Genomic DNA, 10,822 nt, shown 5'->3' with positions numbered 1-10,822 from the left:
AACACCGTATAAACAAGATATTCAGAAAGTGATCATTGGAATGAGATGCCTTTTTAACACAGCAGCTCTGAAGATAGCTGCACTGCAACTTGTTGACTGCTTTCTACAAAATCTGTTTTTTCAGTGCTTGGTTTTGGACAAAAAAATCAGAGAAAAAGATCAGCCTGAGTGGGTACGAAAAGCCAACTGAGATGCCCTGCTGCAGCTGTCCTGCTGCATCAAAGACATCAAGGTACTGACCAGAAGGAGGGTCTCCCGTAGCTTCTGCCTCATCTTTCCCAACTGCTCTGTGTTTCTGTTCTGTCTATGGCATCTCCAGTGGTACAAAGGCAACAGGAATGAACCCAAAGTTTCTGCCTTTTTTTTTTTTTTTTTTTTGTGTGTGTGTGTGTGTGTGTGTGCGCGTGTGGGTGCGTGTGTGTGTGTGTGTGTCTGTAAAAAGGATGTGTTTCTGTTTAAGAAAAAGAAGAGAGGGAGAATTTTCTGGCTGCCAGCTTTCAGCTGAAACTTTTTAATTTGTGTATATCAGGTTCAAAACACTTTGAAACCTTTTCCCATTTTTAAGTGTTTCTTGCAACTCCCTCTCTGCTCTGTTGAATGAGATTTTTAACACACCTTGCAGCAGGGTCCCACCCAAAGTTACTCTACCTTGAGTTGCTTTTGGGCATCTTTCCTTGTCCTTAGAACTGTACATCAGTTTTGACTGCAGTTGTTCAAAGCCAGGATGCAACTACTCACTCATAGCACCTGCAGTCCAAAAGCTGTTAGTGTGGGATGCTGCATCCTTCTCTGGATCTAGCAGCTTGGGTGCCCTGGCAGGGCATGGCTCAAAGGTGGGTCCACATTGTTGAACTTTAATGAATGTTCATAAAATGAACATTCCTTATAATGTTCATAAAAAATGAACTTTTTTATGTGAGTCCATCAGACGGAGGGATTATTATGTTTGAACTGTGTTCAGGAATAAAATCTGAACCCCTGAATAAATGTAATGATGCAATGAATCCTTTATTGGGTGCAGAACAGTGACTGTGTAAATGCAAATAAAGAGTTTGAGGTGATTCCTCTTGAGCCAAGGTTGAGTTAAATCAGGAGAACATCTTCATTTTGTGCTGTTGTGTGCTGGTGTTAGAAAGTATCATATGCTAAGGGGAGCAATCTACCTGTTTATCTAGTCTCCTCTCTTGCTAGAAAAAACGCAACACCTGTGAACCCAAAAATATCTGGGAGAGATGACAAAGCTCTGACATCTCTTAAAGTCATGAACCACGCACTGTATTTTGGCACTGACACCACACCAAACTCAACCTATCCGTTTGGTGCTTGCATGAATTTCTATCTGTACAGCAAATGTGATAAATCTGAGATACTGAAGTTGGATATTATCTCTTCTAGTTTCCATCGACAGGAGGAGAACCAGCTGGGAGTTCTGGTTGAGCCACACGTGCTGACTACCAGGGCTCCCCTCAGTGAGCTGCTGAGACCCACCTCCATGAGAAGGAAATGAAATCACCAGCCTGCAGTCATTAAGAGGAAACTTGGCAGAAAGTGTGACGGAAGGTCTGGTAGGGTCACCCGAAGCATCAGCGTTGAAGAAACCCAGAGGTGCAAGTGGGATGGGTTTGACTACAGGTTGAAACTATTTGTGACTGTAAACCCTGCCCCGAGCTGGGGTACACCTGGATGTGTTGACCCAAATGCATAACATATTTGAGGTTTATCTTGGTCGTTCTTATTTGCAAACACTGCTGCCAACAAATTTCATTCACGTAGGCACTGTTTTCCTCATAAAGGAAACACACCAGTTTAGAAAGGATAGATAACAAAATGAACCTAGTTGTCTAAGCAGTACCAGACTTCATAACAATGAAATTATTGTAAATTATATGTAACTTTAAAATTAATTCATAGAGAGACTTGACTACCCAAGAACTTTTCAGAGAAAGCAAAGCAAACAATTAGAGGCTGAAGAGTATCCCATAAGAGGAGAAATTAAAAAAGATTACAGAAGAAACTAATAAGATATAGCATGACAAAGGTATATAAAATAATGTATGGTACAAAGAAGGTCAGCAGGTGCTTGTACTTATCCTGTCTTGTGAAAGAGGCACATGAGGATACCTAATTCCATTAAAAGGCAATAAATATAAAACTGGTAAAGAAAAAGCCCTTTTATGTCACATAAAGTTAATCTGTGGAACTCACTGCCACAATAAATTACGGAGGTAAAGGCTTACAGTTATTTTTTTTTTTTAAAAAAAAGGTTAAAAAAAGAAATCAGAATTGTTAAAAACATCCATGTTGTGTATTCAGAAGTAAATTAAGATCTTATGCAGAAGGGTATGTAAGTGCCATGCTGAACCCTTTATGTTGAAACCTTGCTGGATAATATATACCCCATCCTTACAGCAGGGACCAGACTTGCTCTTGCATTTTTCAGTTAATCAATTGGAATTTTTCTCTAAACAGAATACCTGAAGCAGTAAAATGTCCTCTTTTGGGCAAACCACGAAGCTGTGTTGTGAGGAGTCCTCTTGGGGTGTGGAAACAGGGTACCCTCAGTCAGAGGAGGTATTTGGTGTTTTGTCATAATGTCTTTACCAGGCTCTTGAGTTACCATGCTGTATGTCAAGCTCAAGGTTGCCATGGGTCCTCTTTATATCTTGGAAAGCTTCATACTACTGGTGTATACAGGTGTGACCTGAGAATCTCTACAGTGTCACTCCTCTTCTCCTCTTGAAGCTTTGGGGACTGAGCACCTAATTCTTGAAGCTCATCCAAGTTTATGCATGATGTGGACATCAAGCCATGGTTGTGATGCTTCCATACAGATACATAACACCAGAGACCTTGAAAATCAACCACAGGTGCCCAGGGAAGGCAGGTAGGGACTGAGTGGGAAGAGGGTGTTGAACTGTGTTTTTTGTATAGTATTTTTGATATTTGTGATTTTGGTTTTTGTTTCTTGGTTCATTTCTGAAGCTAGTCATATATGTCTAACTTCTTAAAATAAGATTTGGGCACTTTAGCAGGCTTTTTAGAAAATGTTATCCTAAATAAGGCTTTCATATCCATACTATTCTAATGGAATAATGAGACTGCTGAGGAATAGCAGGAAGCATGGGAATACAGGAGACAACTTCATCAGGACTGCACTTCTTTTTGGTGTCTGCTTTATGCAACAGAGACTGACTACCATGGAGCCAAGCAACTTCAGATCTAAATAGGAAATGTGTTTCCTGATTCAGTCTCCTCTGACTCACTCAATGGTAGAAGCACAACACAGGAAGAGAGATGTTCACACAAATTAGGTGTTGTGGGGAGGACTGGGAGAGGTGAGATCAGTTTTTGGCTTTTGCAACCACACAGATATTCTAATCTCTCCTTTTGTTTTTTATTTCTGCCTGTTTAAAACACGGATACTCCTTTTGTTAAACAGCATTCTGTCATGCTCATTTAGTGTACTAATATGAGGAAACAAGAACCTACCATGTGAATGTAGTGCAGTAGCCCCAAGCAGAAATAGAAATAAGTTTAACAAATAACTGTCTGGGATTTTCTATAGGCGCTGGAGGGACTTAGGCACTTAGCTCATTCTTACTCTTTGAAATTCCAGATAAAATGTTATAGGCACGTGAGTGATTAGCTAGATATTTTTAGTGACTCTATCATATATTATATTTAGTAATTCTGGACTCAGCATAGGGAAGGTCTTCGCAGATCATGAGGTCCAGACTCCTGATATTTCAGGCAGTCACATCATATATTCTTCTTCATTTATCAGACTCAGTTTTAAAACTAGTTAGGATTTTTGCTCTCTGCCCCGTCAGAGGAGTTGTGTCTGTTCCAGAATCTGGCTCTTCTGGAGGCTGGAAACTCTCCTGAAGCATGTTGTAGGGGACAAATAGTGGTGTCAAGTAGTGACCAACTGGATTACTTATGAATTGTTACTTATGTGACAGCCTGTAAAAAGGGAAAATATAAAGGAAATATAGCTTAAGATCATATCAGGTGATTCATTTCCAGCAGAGGAGAGAAAACCATGGGCCCTGTGCAAAGCAACAATGCAACCTCATAAGAAATATGGCCCTAGACACCCCTGTGCACAGAAGGACCAGACAGAGAGTATGCCCAGAGCAAAGAAACCCCCTTCAAGAAGATTGCAAGGGCAGTATTTACCTGGTCTAACAAAAAGGCAGTTGCAAAGATGCTGTAATTGCTATCAGTATATATGAGGGGAACAGGAGGCAAGGAGGAAAATTTGTTGTTTAGCCTAAAATAAAGCATTGCCATGAGAAGAGTTGACCATAAAAGAGTTTGGCTAGAAACTGGAAGAAAGTGTTGAAAGTGAGGAGCTGTGGCATGGCTTTCCAATATGAGCAGGGACATCAGCAAACCTACCTGCTCTTAAGATTGTCCTTAGTCTCCAAAAGACTAAATTTGCAGCATTTGATGATGACAGCCTCAGTGATCCGGAAGATCTCTACAGATGTAATTCCTAAAGTAAATGTACATAAATTCCACTGCAACTTCATACAAAGCTGGGTTTTGTATACTATACTGACACACTTTGGCATCATCTCTTCTAGCCTGTAGTGTTCTGCTGTAGTTACAGAGAGGAACAAGTATCTCCTTTATTCATCTTTGTCATTCTGTCCAGATTACAAGCAGCACTATTTACCAGATAGGCTTTCAATATCCATACTGTCCGTTCTGTGAATTGGGCTAGTTTTAATGGCTATTTCATGGCCATGTGAATAGCCAGAACAATTTTCTTTTGCCCATACTTGGAGCACAGTTTTTTGTTGTTTTGGTTTGTATCTACCCTCATTTCAATTCTCTGAATTTAAGTAAGTTGAGATCAAATTAAATTAAAAATATAATTAAGGAAAGTGAGTTGATATATTGGGTGCTGAGGCTGGCTCTAACATAAGGGACAATTACAGCCTAATTCTATCTTATCTTCAGTACTCTGGCTTGCAATGGAAATGACAGACCTCTGGCAGTGCTGATGGGTGCTCTAATATTATATATTTCACCAATTATCTCTTTAAGATAAGAAACTTTCACAATTAGTAGAGACTTGTCATATCTCTGAAATACTTGGGGGTTTAGGGAGGCAAAGCAATTTGTTTAGGATTTGAACACAGCCAGTGAAAAAAGAAATAATTCATTTCAATAGTCCTAAAATCCTGACCCTCTCATAGAGGGGTGGTGGCTTTCATGATCTACAGCATGCAGGTGACATGAACAAGCCAGCTGCTACTGCTAATAGAGAGCAACTCTGGGAGAGGTGGGGAAGGATGTGCTTTGTTAAGGACCATGCCCCAGCTTGCCTAGTAGGTTTTCCTTGTAGAGCACAATGCTGAGTGCTGAGCCTCTGTGACCAGCGCTGGGGATATGTGCCTGCACCAGGAAAACAAACTCAAGGGAGCTGCATCCTGAGACAGAAGCCCCGTTACTAAGAGGAAAGAGGAAGAACTTCAATTTCTCCTTCACAAAAACTTGGGTTCTGCAAGGACATGCTATGGAAATAGATGTTTTCCTATAAATAAGAGCTATTACAGAATAGTCTAGGTTGGAAGAGACCTCCCAGATCACCGAGTCCAACCTCTGACCTAACGCTAACAAGTCCTCCACTAAACCATATCCCTAAGCTCTACATCTAAACGTCTTTTAAAGACCTCCAGGGATGGTGACTCTCCAATTCCCTGGGCAGCCTATTTCAGTGACTAACAACCTTTTCAGTAAAGAATTTTTTCCTAATATCCAACCTAAGCCTCCCCTGGCGCAATTTTAGCCCATTCCCCCTCGTCCTGTCACCAGGCACGTGGGAGAATAGACCAACCCCCACCTCGCTACAGCCTTCTTCAAGGTACCTGTAGAGTGCAATAAGGTCGCCCCTGAGCCTCCTCTTCTCCAGGCTAAATAGTCCCAGCTCCGTCAGCTGCTCCTCCTAAGACTTGTTCTCCAGACCCTTCACCAGCTCTGTAGCCCTTCTCTGGACTCGCTCAAGCACTTCCATGTCCTTCTTGTAGCGAGGGGCCCAAAACTGAACACAGTACTCGAGGTGCGGCCTCACCAGAGCTGAGTACAGGGGGACAATCACTTCCCTGGACCTGCTGGCCACACTGTTTCTTATACAAGCCAGGATGCTGTTGGCCTTCCTGGCTGCCTGAGCACACTGCTGGCTCATATTCAGCTGACTATCAACCAATACTCCCAGGTCCTTCTCTGCCAGGCAGCTTTCTAACCACACATCTCCCAGCCTGTAGCTCTGTTTGGGGTTGTTGTGCCCCAGGTGCAGGACCCAGCACTTGGCCTTGTTGGACTTCATACAGTTGGCCTCGGTCCATCAGTCCAGCCTATCCAGATCTTCCTGCAGAGCCTTCCTACCCTCAAGCAGATTGACACATGCACCTAACTTGGTGTCATCTGCAAACTTGCTGAGGGTGCACTCAATCCCCTCGTCCAGATCATCGATGAAGATGTTAAAGAGGACTGGTCCCAGTACTGAGCCCTGGGGGACTCCACTAGTGACTGGCCTCCAACTGGCTTTGACTCCATTCACCACAACTCTCTGGGCCCGGCCATCCAGCCAGCTCTTAACCCAACGAAGCATATGCCAGTCCAAGCCACGAGCAGCCAGTTTCCTGAGGAGAATGCTGTGGTGAACGGTGTCAAAAGCCTTACTGAAGTCAAGGTAGACCACATCCACAGCCTTTCCTGTATTGTTTTTGTGGAAAATAGATGGCTGGCCCACACGGTATTAAGTCTGCCAAGGTCTGTCTCTATTTGGTGTGGGATGAGTCGTGGTGTAGTTTGGTAACTGATGCCAGTGCTGCTCTGACAATACACATGGGAAATGCATGAAGATTGGAAGTAGGTAATGTTGCACTGCGTGGCCATGGGCTCTCTATAAGCACCCATGTGGTTTTGACCTTGGGGTCCTTTTGAGGTTGATAGGATTTGGGATTTAGGCCTACAGCTTGGCTGTAAAGACAGGGGAGAAGGCAAAGGCAAGTCAAACAGAAGAATTTAGTATCTTTTCTTTCTCATGAGTTTCCCAGCATACATGAAAGAGGATGGATGCTCATGCATTGTGACTGAGTACAAGATAAGGACGGTACCTCTAGGAAATCCCATCCTCAAATCTTACTCTGTGCTTGCATGCCTGATGGAAACTTGAGGCAAAGCTCTTAGTGGAACACTTTGCAGTTTAAGGTCACTGAGTATCATCAGAATTTCTTGTAATATGTTCGTAAAATGTTTTAAGAAGGCTGTAGGCAGGTAGAAGGCATGTAAAGCCAGAAATGGTTATACCTGAGGTTCCCGATCTTCTGGGGGGAGGATGAAATGCTGCTTTTCCCTACAGAGCTTCCCCAGAACCTAATTAGAGAGCATGAGGGGTGTATCAAGAGAATGAGAGAGGAAAGAAGTGTTCAGTCTTTGGGCTAGGAAGGGAGCAGAATGATACATTTAGTTGTGTTTAACAGTAGGAGCGGGAACCCTGTATCCACAGATGTCTGGGAAACGAGTGGAAGTTGTCAGCTCCCTCCCGAGGGAGCTGAGATGCTGGAATTAGTAAGGATAGTCCTTCCTTGTAAGTAAAGCCATAATAATCCAAACAGTGTAACAGTGTTGTTTGGCCATCTTTGTAACTTTGTTTTATTTTGGGGAATCTATTTTCAGCTCCTGAGTAAATCTTGTCTAGTGATGAAGCTGTCTGAGTGCCCTGATGCACACCTAAGCACTTCACTCCTTACAATTAGGGTCTTGGATTTCCTTCTTTCTATGCCCCCATCCCTGCAACAGGTTTAGAGCATTTGCTGCCTTGCCATCGAGCTGCATGAGCCTGTGCAGACTGTACTGACAGAGGGATGTGTGTGGAAGACACATTTTTAGTGACCATCAGGAAAGGTCTCCGCAGGAGAGTACTGCAACGAGGGCACAGCAAACCTTCAGCTGCCTGCAAGTGAAAGCACATACCTGCTCCTGATATGGGTTACAGAAACCTTCCCTGATTTCCCAGCCCATGTAAAGCTTTTTCAGCCCGTAAGCATTCCCACTGACAGCCCTAAAGGCACTGCAGACCGACAGAGAGAAATTGCAGTTCTGAGCTCTTTTGTCTTGGGATTTTTCTCTCTCCTTTTTCTTGCTGACTTGTTCTGATCGGGAAGACTTTTTTCCCCACCGTTCAGAAAGGTGATCTTTCTTCATAAAGGATCATGAAAGCAAAGGGTCAAATCCTTGCCTTGTTTTTGTTTTCCCCTTTGTATGTTGGATGCGTTTGCTGGCTTCTGTTCAGGAGTTGTGATTGGCATCAAAGCTGGCAGTGACAATTGTCTCAACTGATCTTCATTAAATTAGATAGTTAACATTCAGAAAAAGGCTTTGCTAGTTTCTGCCAAAGTGAATTTCCTTGATTTCCTCTCCAGTCTTTTTCCCCCCTGCCTGGCCCTGTTGCGGTTTTCTGAGCTAACACAAAACAGTAATGGCTTTTTTTTTTTTTTTTTTTTTTTTTTTGAGTTTCCTGCAGGTCACCTTCCAGCTCTGGGCTGGTACAAAAGAGCAAAAGAGTGAGGAGAGGCAGCAGGCAGGTGGGACTGCAGAGATAAATCCCACGCCAACAAGTGCAGTGGTGTTCTGAGATGTCCCATCGCCATGCTGAGGGGTCAGAATGTGCTGTGCTCCCTTTTCCAGCTTGACTCCTACACCTGGAGAAAGAGAGGTTGTTTGCATCCTCCATTTTCCAGAGATTCTGCAGGTAGACACGTAGCAGCTAATGCCTAACATTGATAGAGAGTGAGGAGTGAATCAGCTTTGCTCTGTACAAATAGGAACTTGCTGCTTTTGTGATAAAACTCTTCTTAAAAATCCACATTGATATATATTTTTTTTCATTAGCATCCCATTAAATTTCCATCAATGTCCAGACAGCCACAATGCAACAGTGAGCTCCTGTCAGGCAGCAGGTTTCCTTTGATGCAGATATTTCATTCTGTGAAATATTTAGGGCTGGTGATGATAAGAAGGGTTTCATTCTTGTCACCTCAAAGCACATTTACGGACCTGTCCCACAGGGAAAGGAATTGAACCCTTAAAAATTTTGTGTGTGTTTAAGAAATCATTGAGAAGTAACTGTGTAACTTCTGTTATGAAAGCAAAGGGATTATGGTGCTTTTTCTGAAGCATGTGGAAAAGCCATCAAAATAAAACCACCCCTGACGTTGCACTTGAAACTTCCCCATGTACAGGAGAATATAAGCTCTGGAGAATATAAGCTCTGGAGGTATATTCAGGAGAATATACCTCTGTCCTGGGTCTCAGCTTAGCATTGCAAATCTGGGTAACACGTAATAGAAACACTTCTTGAAATATGTGCATAGATTGTGGCTTGCAGTACGGTAACTAAAAAGATACTATTTTTGCTGTATACCATTTTGAATGTGTTTGGATATTGACAAGTAAAAGATAGAAATGCTTATAATGGGGAAATAGGAGATGTGGATCTTCCAAACAGGTCTCCACATCCTCCAACACCTGCTTCAATTTGCAAGGCTGCAGTCATTCGTGTTTATAATGGGAAGGTTTTAAAGATTATTGGTCAGTGTTTCATGCCAATTAGTGTCTTTTTAAAAAAGGTGGCCTTTTACAGAACAGAAACCCTCCCACTCAGCAAGATGAGGTATTGTCTGCTCATCCTTTATCTCCTCTGCAAATGCTGCCTGAGCTCTGCGTTATTTCTGCTCCACCTCTGTTTACAAACTATAAGTGTGCAGCAAAAGTGTATGCATGCATTGACTGGGTAACATAAAAGCGACCTCAAATTACAGCTGGCCTGCCTGTGTTGCCGAAGTGTAGTTTGATCTTTACATACAATTTGGCATCTTGGCTATGGTTGTGTTTTTTCTAGCATTGTGCTGGTAGCCTGGAACACATTAGACAAGGATTACATCTAGCATAGATGTGCCAGAGGGCCAAAATGTGTGTGAAACTGAGCTGGCAACTAAGCAACTGAATTAGGTTTTACGATTATTTTTAGCCTAATTTCCTATGGAAATAAAGCATAAGTCATCCCACTTCCTTTGGGTGTACGTATGTGTCTGCCTTCCTACTCCTCAGCTGCTTTCTGAACCCACCAGCCCGGTCTGACAGTGAAGTGGCATTATCTCCAGCTTAAATAAAGAACGTAATTAACAGGCACGGTCAGAGAAAGGAGGGGTTGTACTGGTGCTTTCCCTTCGAGGAGAGGCTGCTGGGGATGTGACTGTCCTGGGGCACAGAGCCCTTGACAACCCTGCTTCCTCAGTCCTGCCAAGCCCTTTCGATATTACTGTGTTTGCACAGCAAGGACAATATTGTTTACTTTCCGAAGTGTGTTGACATCCATATGTCTGACATTTTTATCCTGTGGCAGGGGAAAGGCACAGTGAGCCCGACTTGACTTCAGGAAGGAATGATTTGGGTTAGACTGGTGTTGAATGTGCTGACAGATGTCATTCCAGCAAGGCTGTGGTAACCTTCTTCCCTCAAAAATGTCAAATATTGTGATCAGGCAGGAAATCAAGGATGAGCAATGCTGTGGAGCAGCACAGTAACATATCCTCTCCACCTGCTGAATGACCAGTGCCATGTTACCCAATGCAGGGTGCAGTTTTTAGTTATGAAGTCTTATTCTGGTAGCTTTGATTCTGTTTGGTATGAAACATGTCTTGTGTTTCTCCAATATTACGCTGATCTTTTATTTTTCTCTCTTTCTTTCTTTCTTTCTTTCTTTCTTTCTTTCTTTCTTTCTTTCTTTCTTTCTTTCTTTCTTTCT

General features: G+C 42.7%; 1 long non-coding RNA gene across 1 annotated transcript; it reads left to right on the top strand.

Annotated features, from left to right (window-relative positions):
* The first annotated feature begins 944 nt into the window (after nt 1-944).
* Nucleotides 945-1,717, top strand: LOC118163109. The gene is made up of 2 exons (XR_004748854.1): nt 945-1,057; nt 1,096-1,717. It is a non-coding gene; the product is annotated as an uncharacterized LOC118163109 (long non-coding RNA).
* The last annotated feature ends 9,105 nt before the right edge of the window (nt 1,718-10,822 follow it).

Source organism: Oxyura jamaicensis, chromosome 2 (genome assembly GCF_011077185.1).
Source record: "Oxyura jamaicensis isolate SHBP4307 breed ruddy duck chromosome 2, BPBGC_Ojam_1.0, whole genome shotgun sequence".
NCBI lineage: Eukaryota > Metazoa > Chordata > Aves > Anseriformes > Anatidae > Oxyura > Oxyura jamaicensis.
This window is presented reverse-complemented; position numbering and strand designations above follow the sequence as displayed.